Below are 18,041 nucleotides of genomic sequence, written 5' to 3'. Positions count from 1 at the left end.
GAATTTGCTGAAAGGCTAGAGTCTGGTACTATTAGTTAATATTTTGTAAACCCAGGAAATCATCCAGATGTTGGAGCACAAAAATAACTCACTGCTGAGCCAAAGAGGCACACTGCTAAGGACAAACCCCAGGAAGTCAGGTGCACTTGTGTTCCTTTGGGAGGGGAGAGAGCATGTGGTGGGGTGGGGTGGGGGACTGTGCCTGGCGCCCAGCACACATTCTGCCTTGGACCAGTTGTTGGTTGTAGATGATGGGTAAGGTCTCTGGGCCTGCAATACAGCTTGTTTCTTCTTCTTCTTCTTCTTCTTCTTCTTCTTCTTCTTCTTCTTCTTCTTCTTCTTCTTCTTCTTCCTCCTCCTCCTCCTCCTCCTCCTCCTCCTCCTCCTTCTCTTCTCTTCTCTTCTCTTCTCTTCTCTTCTCTTCTCTTCTCTTCTCTTCTCTTCTCTTCTCTTCTCTTCTCTCTCTCTCTCTCTCTCTCTCTCTCTCTCTCTCTCTCTCTCAGACAGAGACAGAGACAAGAGACAGAGACCCACTGAGCACCTTGGTTCTGGTTTAAAAGTCAAAGGAACTCTCCACAGGTTGTGAACATGTATTCTGTTTTGTATTCTGTTTTGCTTTCTGCCCATGGCCTGGTTCATTCAGTATTCAAAGCTTACTACAAAACAAAATCCCATCCACCACTCCAAGCCCCGCCTCTTCCAGCAAGCAGCCCCGGGCTCCTTCTGCCCTATAGACTAACCCTCTAGCCATTCTTTGCTTTCTGCACTACCCTTGCCCACCCAGCAACCTGTCCCCTGTCCAGCCGAATAGCTAGGAGCTGCAGAATCAGCTCTTCTCTTGAATCTAGAACCTTCCATAGCCATAACAGACGCCCTGCCCCTTGTTAAAAACCTTAGTTAACTCTTCATTCAAGTACCTTCCTTCAGGATGCCTTCCTACCGCATCCTGGTTGGCTGCTCCTCCGGAGGTCCCATGGTGCTTTGTGCTAGTCCCTGTGTTAAGAGCTCACTTATTCCCCTATTCTTTCACAGACTGTGGCCCTCCCACAAGACTGAGCTTCTAGAGGACACAGACTGAGGGGCTTCCTGGTCCCTGCATGCCTGGATATGCTCACTGGATGTTTTACAAATTAATCACTCAAAGGATTTCTGCAGAAGGTCCCTTCCAATACCTCCAATATGCACCTGACACCACCACTCGGTGAGACATTCAGCATCTTATATTCCTCCTGGAGGCCTCCGCGCTAATCTCAGTTTTAACCAAGACCGTGGAGATCTGGTCTGGTGATGACCGCATTATCCACTGCCATCGAATTCTTCCAGCTACAATGCCTCAGCTTTTAGCATGGCCAATGGAAAATTAATTGGTCGCAAAGTGCATATCTAATTACAACATCCGCCCCTGCCACAGCGATGCACAAACGTTAATTATTACATGTGAATCTCAATAACCTATGGTGGCACTTAATGCCGCATTAATAACGCCACTTGTCTCCCCCACAACATCTCTCCCAGTGCATACACTACGCTTTCTCTTATCATTCATTAGGACAGACTTTACACTTGAAGCGCGGAAGTCCTCATCCTTACAGCCTGCCTGATTCTAAAACCAAGTGTTTCCCTGCAAGAGAGACGATGCCTTCACCCTCATTTCCGTCCCCGACAGCAGAGGGCCCCGCTAGCGCAAGAGGTCGTTGAAGGGAGGATGTTGAAGGGCAACACTGGTCTGTCCAGGCAGTTCAGGCGGCATCCCCGGCGTCCCCTTGGTTCCCAGCTCTCTAGGGCCCGCCATCCCAGGAAAGAAAGGCGAACTACATTACCCAGCAGGCTTGCCGTCTCCCTCTTTCCTTTCAAGTCTTGCACGTGGCCGGAGGGGGAGGCGGGGCCTGGACGTCACTCTCCTACATTCTCTTTCCCTGTGTCAGTACAGGGATCATTTTTTTTCCTTCCTCTACTCCCTCCCTCTGCCTGCCCCTCCCTCCCTGTCTCGTCTCCCTTCCCTCCCTCCCTCCCTTCTCGACTGGATCGGTCCGCTGGGGTGCCGGATCCCCTCACGGTTGAGACGCGCCGAACTCCCAGCAGGAGTCGGCTCTCTGGAGCCTGGTCCCTCCCTTCCCCTTCCCTGCCCCCTTCCCCCACCCCCGACGCGGGCTCCGCGCGGCGGCCGGAGGAACCCCGAGGTGAGCATCTCTTGTCCGCCCTCCTCTTTTAGTCCCCTCGGCTTGCGGGTGGATTCGGGGACCCGGGAGGGAGGAGGGCTACATGACGTGCTCTTGATGATAGATAAATCCGGGAAAACCGCCCTAAACAATTCTCCCCCTTCCCCCTTCCAGTGCCTTAGCCAGCCCGGTGTCCGCACCCTTCCACCGTCCCCTCCTCTGGGTCTAGGGGGCATCTCAGTCTCCCATCTCGCCCCTTCCCAGGGTTTGTCCTGTGATGGGCCCCGCTCCCCGCGCTGTAGGGATCGTGACACCGGACCTCCGAAACCCAGAAGGGTTCCTGGGGGGACGCGCGTCTGGAGCCCCAGGACGCGCGTCTGGAGCCCCACTCGCGTTGGAGCTGCGCGGTGTAGCCGATGTCATGTGCCGGGTTCCGACCCGCGGGGGGGAAGCCCGCGAGCGAGATTCCTCCCTTTTGTTTTGGAGCCTCGTTTGCTGCAACGAGCAGTTGCTCCAGCGCCAGGCAAACTTGCAGCTGTTCCGACCGCGCTCTGCGCCGAGGTCGGAGCGCGGCTGGAGAGGCGGCGGCGGGCGCGGCTGCAGCACTCGGGGCTGCGGGAGGGAACCGGAGTGTGTGTGTGGGGTGTGTGTGTGTGTGTGTGTGTGTGTGTGTGTGTGTGTGTGTGTCCGTCCGTGTGTGTGTGTCCGTCCACGCTGCCCTTCCCTCCGTGCTGACGGATGGTGTCTGTGGCCGCGGCAGTCCTCGCGGGCTCGGCGGTATCTGTGGATGGCTCTCGTCTAGACAGGCAGCAGACCCCTCCTTTCGTCTCTGGTGAGCCCGCGGGCCTCGGAGGGCGCGGCGGATGGGAGCAGTGGAGGCAGCCTTGGTAGATCCATTGCAGTGGCAGCTTTGGCCGTTCTCCGCCGTGGCGATTCTGTTGGCTTTAAGAATTATCATTCCTGTGGCCTCGGAGTAATGGGGCCTGGGGGATAGATACGCCCTGCAGATCTGGGGTTAAGTTGACAAGCTCCCAAAAGCTGAATGAGGGGGCCTAGCAGGTGACGGTCACAGTCGCGGGTTTTAGGGGGAAGATGGGGGCGGTGGCTTGGCTGAGGTTGATGTCTAGGGGACCCAGAGGGCCGCGTGCGGGCTCCTGGATGCCACCGGAGGAGGCGTCCCCAGGACCGGGAGTCAGAGCTGGTTATTTATTGGCATTAAAAGACAATCCAGGAGTCAAACGCTTCTCTCGGCCTCCTTGGCTCTGGTTTTGCAGAGTTCTCCGGTAGGGGCCAGGGGGCGTGTGAGCTGAGAAGGGGGCGCGGCATGTAGAGGGGAGGGATCGGTGGCTGTGCCCTGCGTGTCCCTACCAGGAGGGAGGCGTCGCCTCCCCCGCCCAACTGTTTGTGTGTGTACACACAGCTTGGTCTTGGAGGGGGCGGCATAGTGGAGAACAGCGTAGGGTGGATGCCTCATGGGATTGGCCCAGTCAGCCCCAAATGGTGTGAGTTGGGCTCTCTATCTTATGTGTGTCCACGTTTGCGTTTCTAAGGAATTCTTCTGTCTAGCGCCGGGGAAGACCTTAAGGTGGCTTGGGTTCTCTGGATGCGCGCAGCGCGAGTCCCAAGCCCTATGTGGCCTTCCCTCTGCGTTTCTCTTGTCCCCATAGTCCAGTGACTGGCTGCCCACCCAGCCGGCTGGGAGGATCCACCCAAACTCTGGCGCCCCACCCACCCATCCTGCACTCCGCGCGGGGGCTCAGGATCCTCGACCTTAGTACGGAGGGTCCCGGTGATGCTCGTGCCTGCGCATTCTCTCAGCTGTCTTCCCAGATCTTGGAGAGAACCCACCCGTTCAGCCACCCCTCCTAGCTCTCAGTTCCTCAGTTGAGGACCAAAGCCTGCCCGATAGCCCGATAGCCGCAGCCTAGGCCCTGTCTGCCTCTGCCCGCAGGCCTGCGGGGTCACACTCCACTGCCTGCCCCGCCCGCCCCGGCTGTCATTTTTGAAGCGCTGAGATTATCTCCTCTGGCTAGGGGCCCCTGCACCGCCTGGACGCCTCGGAAGAAGCTGCAGGCTCGGGTGTTGGGAGCCTCCCCAGGTCGAAAGTGACACAGCTTAAGCACCGCCTCTGCTCGGAGGAAGGCGAGGCAGAGCATGGGGAGGAGCTATGGGCTGTCCTGCCGCGTTCCTCTTGCCCAGCGTAGGATTTGGGCCCAAACCTCTGGAATCTCCGCTCGCAGCAGCCCTGAGCCTTGCAAGGAAATCGCCAGGATTTTCAAATAACCCAATTATACAGGAACGGATTGCCCTCCACAGACATTAGATAGTGTCAGGACGCTCTCCGGTGGCCCAAGGAAAGTCCTCTGAGTGTGTGAAATAGGACTCCACGGGACAGGGCAATAGGCTCCGCGTGTGTCCAGCGCCTGGCCTGGTGAGGAACGCCCAGCTCATAGGAAGTCATTTGTAAGGCGTTCTGGGTATAGTGCCATTGAGTTGAGTAGATTTCTAGAATAAGAACATGTTTGTATGATTTTACAGGGCAGCTTCCCCCCTACATGTCATTACATTTATGAAAAAGATCCTGTCGGGTAGGGAAGGACAAATTCCACTGTACAAATGAGGACACTAAGGCTCGGGGAAATGATGTCACTTACCTAGAGCCTAAGTACAGGGCAGCTTTTCCTGCACTTGTGGTTTCGCTTTGCAGGCCATAGCTTTATTGGTGTTTAAGACAGGGGCTCCCCAGTGTTGCCTGGCCACCACCACCTCCCAACTGCTGGGATAACAGGTGTGTACCTAGTACCCGCAGCTTTTTATTTAAATAGTGACCCTTTTTTTTTAGGGTGGGTTCTTGGTACCCCCAGGAAATAGCCTGAGAACAGGGTAAATTATGCTGGTACTTGTTCTTTGTCAAAACACTTTTTTGTTGTTACTTTGAGACAGGGTCTCACTGAATTGCCTTGGCTGGCTTCCCTATGTAGACCAGGAGAGGCTAAGATTAAAGGTGTATACCACCTGTGTTTGGATTTCATCAAAATAAATAACAGTGAATAGTGAAAGCAGCCACTATAAACCACGGGCCTTTATTACCCATCTGATGATGTGATGTTGATGAGTACATGCCAGCTGTGACATACCTACTACATATCAACATATAATAAGCACATAGGGTGCACATGCACTTGTACATAGAGGTGTGTTCATGGAGTCCTTGGCGAATCCAAGATGTGTTTGTTGCATAGGTTTTTGTTGTTTGTTTCTTTGAGACAGGCTGGACTGGGGTGAGTGCAGCCCAGAGTGGTAGATCTCGAACTCACACAACATTCCTGCTTCAGGATCCCAAATGCTGCCAAGATGTGCTGTGTACTGCTTCCAGTGCTATCAGATTAACCATTCAACCCTCCCTGTGTTCCTGTCTTCCTCCCTCTCTAGGGAACGGTCCAACCTAGGAAACAGCAAAGCATCCCTACACGTCTGTGTGAGCGCCTCAACGTTCATGCAAATGAAGGTTCTCAGGCATGGGCTTGGGGGGATTTTCAGGTTAGCAACCTGATCAGTAAACTATCCGAACCACTCGTTCACTCACAAATGGGTACTGGGCACCTTTGAGCTTGTGTATCTTGAAGTACGTGCAAGAGAAATTAACAACTGGTCCCTGCTATGTGCAAAACAATGATTCTCAACCCGTTGTGAGAGTTTGGATGACCTTTTCGGAGGGGTCGCCTGAGACCATTAGCAAACACAGAAATTTACATTCTGAGTCATAACAGTAGGAAAATTACAGTTATGAAGTAGCAATGAAAATAATTTTATATGGTTGGGGTCACCCCAACACGAGGAACTGTGTTAAAGGGTGGCAGCATTAGGAAGATTGAGAACCGCTGTGTTAGTGTCTAAAATGGTGTTCTAGTTGTTGTTTCTGGTGGATATAGGAGTTTTAGCTTCTCAAGTACTTATGATGGATCCATGTAGGCTACACAATCCATGTTGTTTTGGGCACACAAGCTACAGCAGGATTAGTTAAGTTACACACCAAGAGTAGAGCCCTAAGAAGGTAACCAATCATCAGTATTTCATAGTGCTTACCCTGGGAGCTAATCAGGTTCACATATGTCGGTTGCCAGGTCTCACGCTGGCGCTTGGCGTCATAGAGCAAAGGGAGAGGAAAGCTGTGGTGGGAATGGTTCTCATGTCCCTGTTACCTGAACCACAGGCCATTTGGAGTCTTCATGTGGGTCTAGACTTCTGGGTTAAACAACCTTTCACAGGGTTGGCCGTAGAGTTGGAAAACATAGATATCTATCTACATTACAGTTTGCAACAGTAACAAGATTACAGTTATGAAGAGCAAGGAAATAATTTTATGATGGGAGAGGGGAGGTCACCACATCATGAGGAACTGTGTTAAAGGGTCGCAGCCCTAGGAAGGTTGAGAACCACTGCTCTAGAGCTATGTCCTTCTGTAAGAGATGGGCAGCTGATGGAGACGTACCCAGAAGCCAACCAGCAGGTTCCTCTGCACACCAAGACACTGTGAAGATGTTCTTTCTGCTCCCACCCCCAGCTCTACTGTGCCATGACTCAGAGAGGAGCTGTGGTTTGGGCCAAGGTCTTACCAGGCCCTGCAGGGCTTACAAGGTCTGCGTAGATGTTAGTATGAGGTCTATGATATTAGTATGTTAGTATGTGATGTTAGTATGAGTTCCTGCAGGGCTTACAAGGTTTGTGTAGATGTTAGTATGAGATCTGTGATGTTAGTATGAGGTCTGTGATGTTAGTACGAGGTCTGTGATATTGGTATATTAGTATGTGATGTTAGTATGAGGTCTGTGATGTTGGTGTGTTAGTATGTGATGTTAGTATGAGGTCTGTGATATTGATATGTTAGTATATGATGTTAATATGAGGTCTGTGATATTGGTGTGTTAGTATGTTAGTCTATGATATTAGTGTGAGGCCCTTCAGGGCTTACAAGGTCTGTGTAGATGTTAATATAAGGCTGCTTTCATCTAGTCCCAGATTCGCTTGTGGTCTCTGTCACCCTCAGGTTCCATTTCTACTGTCCCGACTCTAAGGTAATAGAACTGCTGATTGTGTGGTGGAAGCTGGAGGTGGGTGGATGGGATGCAGAATCTTGTTTCTAGAGAGACAGGAAGACATACAAACAGACAGGCAAATTACAGTCTCGAGAACTCCCCACAGTGGTGTTCTGTAGAACTTACCTGATCACGTGTTAGCTGCCGTCTATAGCCCGAGCCGAGCTGTGGTTCAGAACAGGGTGAGAACAGACCCATCCCTGGAGCCAGGCAGGCTGGATGGAGAAGCAGATTACCTATCTCCATGCAAAGACCACCGGGCCTCAGAAGTAAAAAGGCTTACTCAGGGTCACATGGAGCTCTTGGCAGAGTGGGGCAGGAAACCTTGGTCTTTCTTGCCTTAGCCAATTTCTTTCCCATGATCCTCCTGCCTCCACCTCTTCAGCAGAGCTTACTGGTGTAGATATGTGCCACCACAACTAACCCAATTTCTTTTTCTACACCAGATTCTTACCAAAAAATAAAAACAAACCAACAGTGGACCTTACTTTTCGGTCTGCAAACTTTTCCCTATCTTTCCTTGGACGTCCGCTTGGCTGGAGACTGCTTTCCTGATTCAGGGCCGGCCTTTGTTGCCTTGTATTTTGTCTTGGCATCCAAGAATAAACGAGGGCTCTGGAGGCCTGGAGGCCTTGTGGTATTCTTATTCAGTGTGTTGCTTTCTGGCCCTATGGCATGGACCTAGACGCTAAATGCTACTATGGCCTTGCGTTTTTCAAGCTCTTTAGCTGAATTCAGCAAAGACAGAATGGCAATGGGGGAGAAGACGAAGGGGGCTGTGCTTCACCTGGATTTATGTGTAGTACATGAATCACCCATGTAGACTTTTCATTTCCGCCTATATGGTTGGTTTCATCTCCCCGGCCCGTTTTACAGGTGAGGAGACCAAGTCTCCATTGTTAGTGACATGCCCAAGTCCCGAATAATTTTTAGAACAGGCACGTGAAGCTTATATCTCCAGGCTCCACACCCTCAGTGCGCAGTGCTAAGGATGCTTTATCATCTGACATCATCCTTGTTGTTTTGTGAATGGAGCCCTGGAACCCTTCAGGTGCTTTGTGTTGGTCATGACCAGCCAGGGAGCTGGACCCACCAGCTAACTAACTCCAGAGAAGGATTGTGGAATAGATAAAAGATGGGAGACAGTTTCCATAGCAATGATATGTAGAGTAGGACCAGTTTGAGATGGGTTAATGGAAGAGACGTATTTGGGAGTAGGTCTAGCTAGGTATTGGGTGCGAGGGGTTTTAGATTGGATAATGACCCAGAAGTGGATACAGGGAAAATGTGTATGCATGGGGTGGGATGGACCAACGAGGTTTGGTTGATCACCCTGCAGTTGACACAACCTTCTCCATTGCTATTTGGCTTTGTTTTTAGGCCTGGCCCTGTGTTGGACTTGGGCTACAACAGAGGACAGGCATAGAGCCCTGACTCTGATGTAGTAGGAGAGAAACACAACCTGTCACATTTCACTACAATTTTTCAAGTGCATGATGACATAGAGCACCTGCCATCAGGGAGGTCTTCCTGAAGGAGGCAGCTCAAGCATCCACTATTAAAGGAGAGGAAGGAACTAGCCAAAGGAGACAGAAAAGGACCTTCTGCTGTAACGCCCTGCAGGCACAAAGGGGCGGAGGCTGGAGCAGCCGACCCTGGGAAGGAAGGCACTATGACAGTGAGGTCGAACTCAAGGACTCAGCCGAGGAAGTGCTTCACAGCCAGTTGAGGACCCAGCTGTGTGACTGATGCTCATCTGGGATGGGAAAGGGGGCTTTAACAAAGTGGCCTCCGGGCTCCCGGAGCCGCGGTGTTTCTGTCCCAAGGAGGGGATCTGCAACCAAGCTAGGCACTGGACATGAATCAAGGGTCACATGTTGTCTTAGTCACGTTTCTGTTGCTGAGATAAAATAAAAGGACCAAAAGCCACTTGGCAAGGAAAGGGTTCGTTTCCCTCATGCTTCCACATCACAGTCCACTGAAGGCAGTCAGGGCAAGAACTTGAGGTCGGAACCTAGAGGCAGGAGCTGATGCAGAGGCCGTGGAGGAACGCTGCTTACTGGCTTGCTCTGCCTGCTTTCTTATAATACCCAGGACGACTAGCCCAAGGATGGCTCTACCCCAAAATGAGCTGGGCCCTCCCACATCAGTCATCCATCAAGTTAATGCACCGCAAGCCAAACTGGTGTGGACTTCTTCTCAGTTGAGGTTCACTTCCCCACACGACTCCAGCTTCTGTTAAGTTGACTTAAAACCAGCCAGCGAACGTGTTACGCAGATTTGAAGAGCACAGCCTGTGGTTGTTGTTTACATTGAAGGGGAACCCTCCACAGACACCCGACCCCCCCAGGCTTCTGGTCACCCCAACTGACTGTGAATGGCAGCCCATGCATAAGTTGGAATAGGTCTGCTGGGTTAGGGTGAGAATAAAGACCAGTGTCAAGTTCAGTGTCATGGGCTTCGGATCAGAACTGCGGCTAGTACAATACCGGAGGAAGAAGGGGAAGCAGGAGCCGCTGTGCTGAGTGAGGAGGTATCCTGAGGTGATGGGGGACCTGGACCCTGGCAGGGCTGCTGCAGACAATAGAGCAGACCTCTTCTTCTCATTGTCGGAGAATCCTTTGTCACACAGGGCTGCCAGCTCCTTAGGGAAGCCAGGCGGGGATGCTGTGTCATGCTGGAGGCCCAGCTGGCAGAATCAGGCTGCAGCCTCATCTGGATGCAGGAGAGTGAGTTAGGCGAGAGGTGCTTTCGTCTTTTAACATTCATGGGGAGGAGCGGAGCCCTGTCCCAGGCCCTTGAGAAGGGGAACTGCTTTCAGGAACAGGTGGCGTGCTTGAGGTAATATGGGGACATACAGACGCTGCTAAGGAGCCGTACAAGCCAGAATAGTAGAACGCAAGTTAAGTGATCGAGCATAGCGGAGTTCCCTGTCTCATTCATCCATCACTATACTGCTGTTGGGCCCAGGCCCAGCCTTTTCCTGTTTGGACCCTCAAGACCCAAAGCTATGCCTGGCACACAGGAGGTGTTGGTCTCCCATGAGTCTTTGCCGGGACATGGCCTGTGTCTGGGATCGGAGGCCAGCCAGAGAAGGCATCTCTGCACAAGTCCTAAGGGGGGACCCCAATACTGATGCAGACACTTTCGGTGCCACAGTGGAATGCCCTTGGAAGCCTTCCAAGTATAGAGTGCCTGGAGATGCTGCAGAAGATGCAGCAGCAGCCTTTCTAAGAACAGCCTGGCTCACGGAATTCAAGGGAAGCCCTGCCCCAGATGAGATGTGGGAGTGTGCTCAGGCAGGACTGTGGTGGAAGCGTGGCTGCCTGGGTTCAAAACTCCAGGGCCCTTGCAAGCCCTGACAGTGTCTCCTCCAGGATGGGGAACAGCGAGCCCTGCCTCTAGCAGGCACAGGGAAGTTTGCCTACCTGGAGAGAGCACAGGCTAGACCTCAGCCCCCCTGGCATGGGTGGTGCTGGGCTATTCAGGTTTGAGGTTGGGAGAAAAATACCTCCTGGCAGTTGGAAACCTCAGGCCTGTTGCAGCTTTGGATGCCCACCTGATATTTTGTCCTGAGGGCTCCAGAGAAGAAATTAGCTCACAGTCTTGGGGCAAGAGCCTCCCTGTTGTGGGCTGGAGACTCTGAGGGCCTAGGAAAGTACTGGGGTTCCTCATTCATTGTTCATTGAAATCTCCCCTCGGAATCCAAGTCCAGCTTCAGGCCCAGGGCCATGTGAGCGAAGGGAAGGGAAGGAGGGCAGAAGAGCCCTGAGTGGGACCTAGAGATTGGGCTTTGAAGACAGCTGCACAGTGGTGGAGGCACATGTATGGTGTGAAGAATTGTCCCTACCTCAGCTTAGGTATTAGGAAAGGTCTGCACATGACATGCATGAGGTCCTGGATTCAATCCCCAGTACTACAGGAAAAAAAAAAAGGAAGTACCATATCTGTAGATGAGTCCCATATGTCTACAAAACCCAGGGCCTTCTCTCACACAGCTAGTTCATCCCAAATCCTTGCCATGTGGCATCTTTCTAGCTTACTGTGTAGGGCATGTGAGGATTCCCATGGTGGTTTCTTCTCCAGGCCACATTTTACCATGTCTTCCCCGTGCCCAAAGATATAGTTTCAAACTTGGGGAGACATCTAGAGTCAGCTGGCTGGCCCATTCATCTGCTTGGGAATGCCGGCCAGAGCAACACTTAGCCCACCTTTGAGGCTGTATTCTGCCTATGAGAAGCTCCCGAGGCCACTGGCCACTTCCGTATGGAGCCTCCGAAGCCACCATGACACACGGTTTCTAGTCCTTTATTTCTGCTAGAAGGGCCTTTGTTAGCCGAGCTAAGACTGAGAACTCAGCCAGTCTCGGTCTTCGTTAGTTTAATGCACAGAGGGCTTGTAAGGACAGACATTGACTGAGTGGAGCTGGCTTCACAGTCGCAGTCTGTGGTACGTAAGTTGCTTTTTAAACTTTTGTTTGATTTTATTCTTGGTTTCTGAGACAAGGTCAGATATGTGGCTGAGGCTCACCTTAAATGCTCTGTGTAGTTCATAGTGTCTTGTATCCAAACTTGTGAGCCTCCTGTCTCAGCCTTCCAGGTACTGGGATTATAGGTATGAGTGACCATGTGTAGCTTGATATAGACACTCTGAGCTACTTTGGCACAATGCTTTACAGTCGTGAGAGATGCCTTTCTTTGATGCCTGGAACAAGCTTTTGCTTGTGAGGAAGTGACTTGAGAGCCACATACACAGAACTGGGTTCAGTGAACGTCTAGTGTGTGCCAGGCTCAGCATTGGGCAGAGGGTGTGTGCCTCACAGAATGAAACTAACTTCTGTGAGGGAGACTGCTCGGGGCAGAGACCTGGAAATGCCTGGCTACAGTGGTGGCCACAGAACCCAGAAGTTACACAGAAGGAATGTTGGTGGGTCGAGATGGATGCCGCCCTTGTGAATCCATTATAGGGAATCCCTTGGGATAGACAAGATTCCCACACTACCATCTGCTGGGAACACACAGGCCTTTTCCATGATCTTGGGGAATTTGCTTTGAGTTTGAACCATGGGATTTGAGACAGTGGCCTGGTGCTGAATTCTCAACCTAGCCTGTCCCCCAATAGGACAGTGTTCACAGTGTGATTTTTTAGGGCACATGCGTTATTTCTTGTATCTATCTACAGCACCCAGGCTCTCCTATAAGCAAAGACATTCAGCTTTGCCTCTGTGCCGTCAGGATGGCTAGCATCTTTGTGGCTTACATGTCCATTAGCTCATGTTGGCTATGGAGAGCATCGGCTGCTCCTGTGTTAAAGTTGGCCAGGGTGGGCCAGCTCTGCCAGTTTCTGCTAGACAGAGCCAGTGGTGAGGGTCAGAGATTTTGGAAACACAGCCAGCTGCCTCTCCCCCTCCCCGGAAAACATCGCCTCGCCCACATGCCACTGGTTGTCCTTAATCTTTTTAGCCTAAGTCTCTTACCTGCCAGCATTTGGTTCAGGTTAGCCGTCATCTGGCACTGGGCAGGCTGTGGGAAGGGTGGGATGAAATCGGCGACTCCAAAAGAGTCCCACCTCTTCGCATCCTGGTGCGGAGGGCAGGACTCATGCTGGGGCTCTGGAGGTGAAGGAGGAGGCGAAGGGGCTGAGCAGCTGGAAGGGTGGCTGCCGGGGAGTTTGTCTGAACGGCCAGCTGTGCCAGGATACAGATGTAAACTGAGACTGTTTCAGGCCAATGAAGGCTTACGCCCCCATGGGCCCAAGAGGACATGTGTGTTCGGGTCATATCTTAGAACTACTGTTGGACATATCTGCCATGTCTGTGCACGTGGGTGGAACTTGTCGTGTTCAAGAGACATGGGCATCTGTTTCTTTGTGTTGCTTAAGAAACGAGAGGAGAGCATTGTCTTGGAGACTGTGGTTCAGTTTCAGCCATAGGTTCTCCCTGTCTCACCATGAACTCAGTTGTGAGGTCAGGGGAAGAAGTATGGAGGGAGAACGGCCCTCTGGTTTGTTGGATATTACTGGCTACCGATGAAAACATTGGAAAGGGTAGATTTTAAACCAAGATGTTTAACTCCCATTGTCAAAAGTCTAAAGGGAGATTTAGGCTTATTTCATTCAGTGCATCAATGGTCATTTTGAGGGTTGCCTTTATCTTCAGGTTTGACCCTCTCATGGTCATGGGGTTGCCATAGATCACTGATCATGTTGCTCCGGGTGGACTGTGTTCCCTGAAAGCCTTGCTCAAGTCCTTGACCCCATGGCTTTTCTGGGAGTCAGGGTCTCTATAGAGAGCACTGGGCTGCACCCTTATGATTGGCATCTGTGTAAGAAGGGAACTCAGACTGGTACACACATGTAATCCTAGCATTGAGGAGTCTGGTGCGGGAGGATCACTGGGCTATTGTAGCAAGGCCTTATCTGGAAAGAAAAAGAAAAAAGGAAAGAAGTGATGGGCTGTAGATGGAGATGAGCAGTGCCCTGTGTTCCCTCCCACCTAAGTAGATTAGAGCAGAGGTAACAGATTGACATGCCACCACATGAGGTAACAGGTTGAGGGGCCACCACAGGAGGACATGCAAACCCAAGGAGAAGCCAACCTTCCTGATCCCTTGGTTCTGTACTTCTCCCTCCAGCACTGTGTGCCTTGACTTTCCGCTGCTCCAAGTCTCAGTGTGCCTCAGGACATGGACATGCACACATGGTCAGTCCCCTGAGCTTGTGGACCGTTGAGCCTTCAGGAACCAGTAAGAACTTCTGGGTAGCACAGGGGAGAGGGACAGGTGTAACACGAATCTTAAATAGTCTTATTAACAAAAAACTCGGTGCCAGCTATTGGGGTAAATTCTGAAAGATCAGAGAGACAACAAGCCACAGCTAACCTCATCTCACCAACTCCGCAGCTTCCAAAGGCGAGCTACTTCCTGTCTACTCACGACTATATGCCTTGCTGTTCTGCCATCTGATTTGCTCTCTCTGTCCCACTACATCACTTCCTCTTCCTGCCCAGTTCTGTCACTTTCTGTATGTCTGTACAGACCTCCAAGGTTAACTAGTGTTGGAATTTAAGTTGTATGCCACCATGCCTGGCTCTGTTCCCAGTGTGGCCTTGAACTCAGAGATGCAGACAGATCTCTGCCTCCCAAGTGATAGGATTAAAGGTGTGTGCTATCATTGCCTGACTTCTATATAGTGGCTGGCTTTTTCCTCTGATCTCCAGGCAAGTTTTATTTTATTGGGAGACACAGTATATTGGGGACACACACAGACAGGTTTCTTCTGAAGCCCTTGGAAAGCCAGTGATGACTTTAAGAACCGACACTTGTTGGATTGCTAGTCTAAGAGCGCATAGTGGGTGCTTTGTATATATTGAGTAGTCTTCCAAACCTGTATTTTATGCACAAAGCAATGAGGGCATAGAGGGAGTTTGCCTTAGGTTACGTGTCCAGGAAGCAAGCAGCAGATTTCCGTTCGGCTTTGCCTCTTAACCCGCACACACGGGCACTGACTGGCTACACTGAGGCCGCCTGTGTTGTTCTGGGGAGGTTTGTCGTTGTAGTCTGAGTGAGCAAGTCACTCCCATCTATGTGTTCTCTTCTTGGTGACTCCAAGACTTAGATGAGATGACATTAGGTGCCTGCCCCTTCTCACTCTGAGATTCCATGCCTATCCCTTCATTATTTAGACATGCCCACAGTGGGACTGGCATGGAGAAGGAAGGGTCCCTGAGCCTCTGTTTTGCTGTTACTGTCCCTAAGGCTGCAGCTCCAGGTCCACCAGGGCTGGCTGGCCGAGGGTGATGGCCTCTCGTTCCCTGGGAGGAGGTGAATTCTTTCAGCAGCAGAACTGACCACCTCACCATGTCAAACTACTCCAGGCCCCGTGTGGAGGGCACAGGCATCCACAGAAGCGTGTGGTCAGCTGGGGCTGCTGGAGCCTTGGGAAGCTGATAGGGCATCAGCCTGTGAATCAGGTTGCTTACCCACTCTGCTTCCCTGCCCTTAGACCCGTGTAGGCAGCCACAGAGGGCCGACTAAGGGGATGGCTGTCTGAAGTTCCAAGGACGCAGTTGAGAATAGGACCATCCGGGCGGAAGGGAACTTGGCCGTCAACCTCTGGCAGGTCAGCATGGAGCATATCCCTGGAGGAGGCTGACTTTGCTCACCGCACTGGAGACAGGCTTGCTTAATGGATCCATAATAGATATGAGAAAAGTGAGTTTCAGAGTGCCCAGTTCCTGGTGGCCTGCTCTGACCTCATGGCTTCTCTAATTCTGGTATTAGGACATTTAGATGGAGACAACAAACCCCTATGTCCTCCCTTCTGTTGTCATGGTTCCCAGGGATCACAACTCCTGTTCTTGTGGGGTGCCTAGGGGCTGGCAGGACTCCTGCGCTAATTCCAGCAGGGCTCTTTAAGGAGAATGACCCGGTGATGTAGCGAAGATCATGCACACTCACTGGTAGAAACAGCAGAGGGAGGATGGACTTTCTGAACCACGCCCTCCTGGTTCTTCCGAATGCTGGGGGGGTGGGGGGGTCAGGTAACCTGTCCACTGAGGCAGTTGTGGTGCCTAGCCATAGCGTCACCTCCCAGACGGACACAAGGATCCCGCCAATTCCGATTTACCCAAAGCACTAGAATGGGTGGGAAACAGCTTCACAGAGTAGCAGGGTCTGGATCTCACTGAAGATGCGGTCCTGGCAGGGAAAGGCAAAGCCTCGTAGTGTGTCCCCAAGTTCTCCCTCTTAGCTCTGTGGGTAGTCTTATACAGTTGGGAATCATCTGAGGGTCTCTGCCCCACCCTCCCTTCAATCCTGGAGATGGAAGAGCCTGGTACTTTGATGTAATTCTTGTTCTTCAAGTTGGGCGAGGTCTGAGGGGTTTGGCATTCAGCAGGTGGGTACCTGCTGGAAACCTCTCAGGACAGGAGGCCAACTGCCTTATGGCCCAGGGCCTAAAGGCCTCAGTGTATCTCCCGTACCCTGGCTAGGATCTCAGAGCCCCAAGATTGTATAGCCCATTTTCTAGGCTTCTGAGTCTGCCGGAGCTTCTAGGCTTCTCTTCAAGGTAAACACTATTCCCTCAAGGTCTCTCTTGATTGGTGCTCAGTATCTATCCAGGCTCCTTCTCCCTGTTCATCCCTACCACTCCATCTCCTGAAAGGGAGCCGGGATGGGACAGTGCTCTAGATACGATGTGAGCAGTATAGCATGCAAACCTTAGTCAATCATCTCCCTCTGTCTGGACATTGTACTGCTTCTAATGTGGCCCAAGACAGACTGTTTTGAGCTTTAGCTTCTAGACAGGGGAATTCCCACCCCCACCCCCATTGTCAGAATAATCTTGGATAAAGGTCTGTTTTCCTAGCCTGGGCTCCACCCTGCCCTGGTGGCAGCCAAAGCTACCTCTGTCCAGATTCATTTGAATGGTCCTGGGAGCCAAGGACTGATGTAAAAGCAGTGAGATATTTTTAGATTTGTTTATTTTATGTGTATGAGTATTCTGTGTGTATATATGTGTACCACATGCATGCCTCGTGCCCACGGAGGTCAGGAGAGGGGGGTCAGATGCCCTGGAACTGAGTTACATTTGGTTATGACCACAATAAGTGTTCTAGGAACTGGATCCAGGTCCTCTGCAAGAGCAGTAAGTGCTCTTAAACCGTTGAGCCATCCCTCCGGCCCCAGAGGCAGAGATTTTGTGTTCGTTTTGTTTTGTGGCAGGGTCTCAATACATAGCCCAGGCTAGCCTCCAGCCCCTGCCCCTTGACTACTGGGATTAAGATACACACACTACTAGGTCTGGCTGGGTGGTGAGGTTCTTGAGAGATGACTCACCAGGCCTGGGAAAGCCAGGGGTGGATCACTCACGGCCTGGCCTGCAGACCTGAAACTGCCCCTTGCATTAGGAGTATGGCTGTGGCGTCTCGGCTTCTTCAACCCCGGCCTCTACTCTTTCCTGCTCAGAAAACAAAGCCGGCTGACTCCTCACGCTGGCTCAGTTTGCAGAGGCCCCGTGACGCGGAGGGACAGGTGACGTGATGGAGAATCTTGACTGTGGATGTGACTGGATTGAGAGAGGCCTGGGTGGCTAATGACAGGCAGCTATGAGTGTGTCTGTCAGGCCTGTCTCCAGAGCCCATTAGATCATGCGGCTCTGACCTCATGCATGTTTAATCTCCTGATGGATCCACGATGTGCATAGACGGTTGGAGGTGGTGAGAAATGGAAGGCAGGGCTGGGCTAGGCTGGAAGAAGTACTCCCGGGGGGTGTCTTTGAGTGCCGTTTCTTGCTCTGGTACCAGTCTGTCTTCACTCTGCTTCTTTGTTGCCTGGAGTGGACCTCTGCTCCAACACAACTGCCCTGCCGTGACGGACTGGCAGTCGCCCCGTAATAGGAACCAAAATAAGGCTTTCTTCCCCCCCCGTTTGTTTATGCCAGGTGTTTTGTCTGTAGTTAACAGACTCAGTGACTTCCCAGGCGAGCAGTAGACGAGGGGGCCGCTTTTCAGAGGAACGCAGCACAGTCTCTTGGTGTGTGGCCCCAGCAGAAGTCTTTGGGGCTTGAGTGAGCGGGCGGGGGTGAGCCCAGTTTGGGGTGAAGTAGGGAGGGGGACAGAGGACGAAAGACAGGCAGACTCGGCCCTACCTCAGGAACGATTAGCCAGCTGGAAGCATGTCGTGAGCTCAGTGAGGACCTGCATTGGTTCCCCTTCTGCAGAGACGGCAGGCACCGGGCTTCCACCTCTCCATGCCTCTGTACTTCTGGAAGCGTCACTATGGACCTA

At 51.9% G+C, this 18,041-nt stretch overlaps 1 protein-coding gene across 4 annotated transcripts in view; it reads left to right on the top strand.

Moving 5' to 3' along the window:
• The first annotated feature begins 1,888 nt into the window (after positions 1 to 1,888).
• Positions 1,889 to 18,041, top strand: part of Ctif (cap binding complex dependent translation initiation factor) — a 264,453-nt gene continuing 248,300 nt past the window's right edge. For 3 of the 4 annotated variants that reach the window (XM_028871951.2, XM_028871952.2, XM_028871950.2), the window contains exon 1: positions 1,891 to 2,180. The gene's annotated coding sequence lies outside the window, so the exon portion shown is untranslated. Of the gene's footprint in view, positions 2,181 to 18,041 lie in introns of all 4 variants that reach the window. The other variant, XM_037197207.1, reaches the window with a different exon arrangement.

This window comes from Peromyscus leucopus, chromosome 19, assembly GCF_004664715.2.
Source record: "Peromyscus leucopus breed LL Stock chromosome 19, UCI_PerLeu_2.1, whole genome shotgun sequence".
NCBI classification, from domain to species: Eukaryota; Metazoa; Chordata; class Mammalia; order Rodentia; family Cricetidae; genus Peromyscus; species Peromyscus leucopus.
Note: the sequence above shows the minus strand (reverse complement) of the source record. Positions and strands in the feature narration are given on the sequence as shown.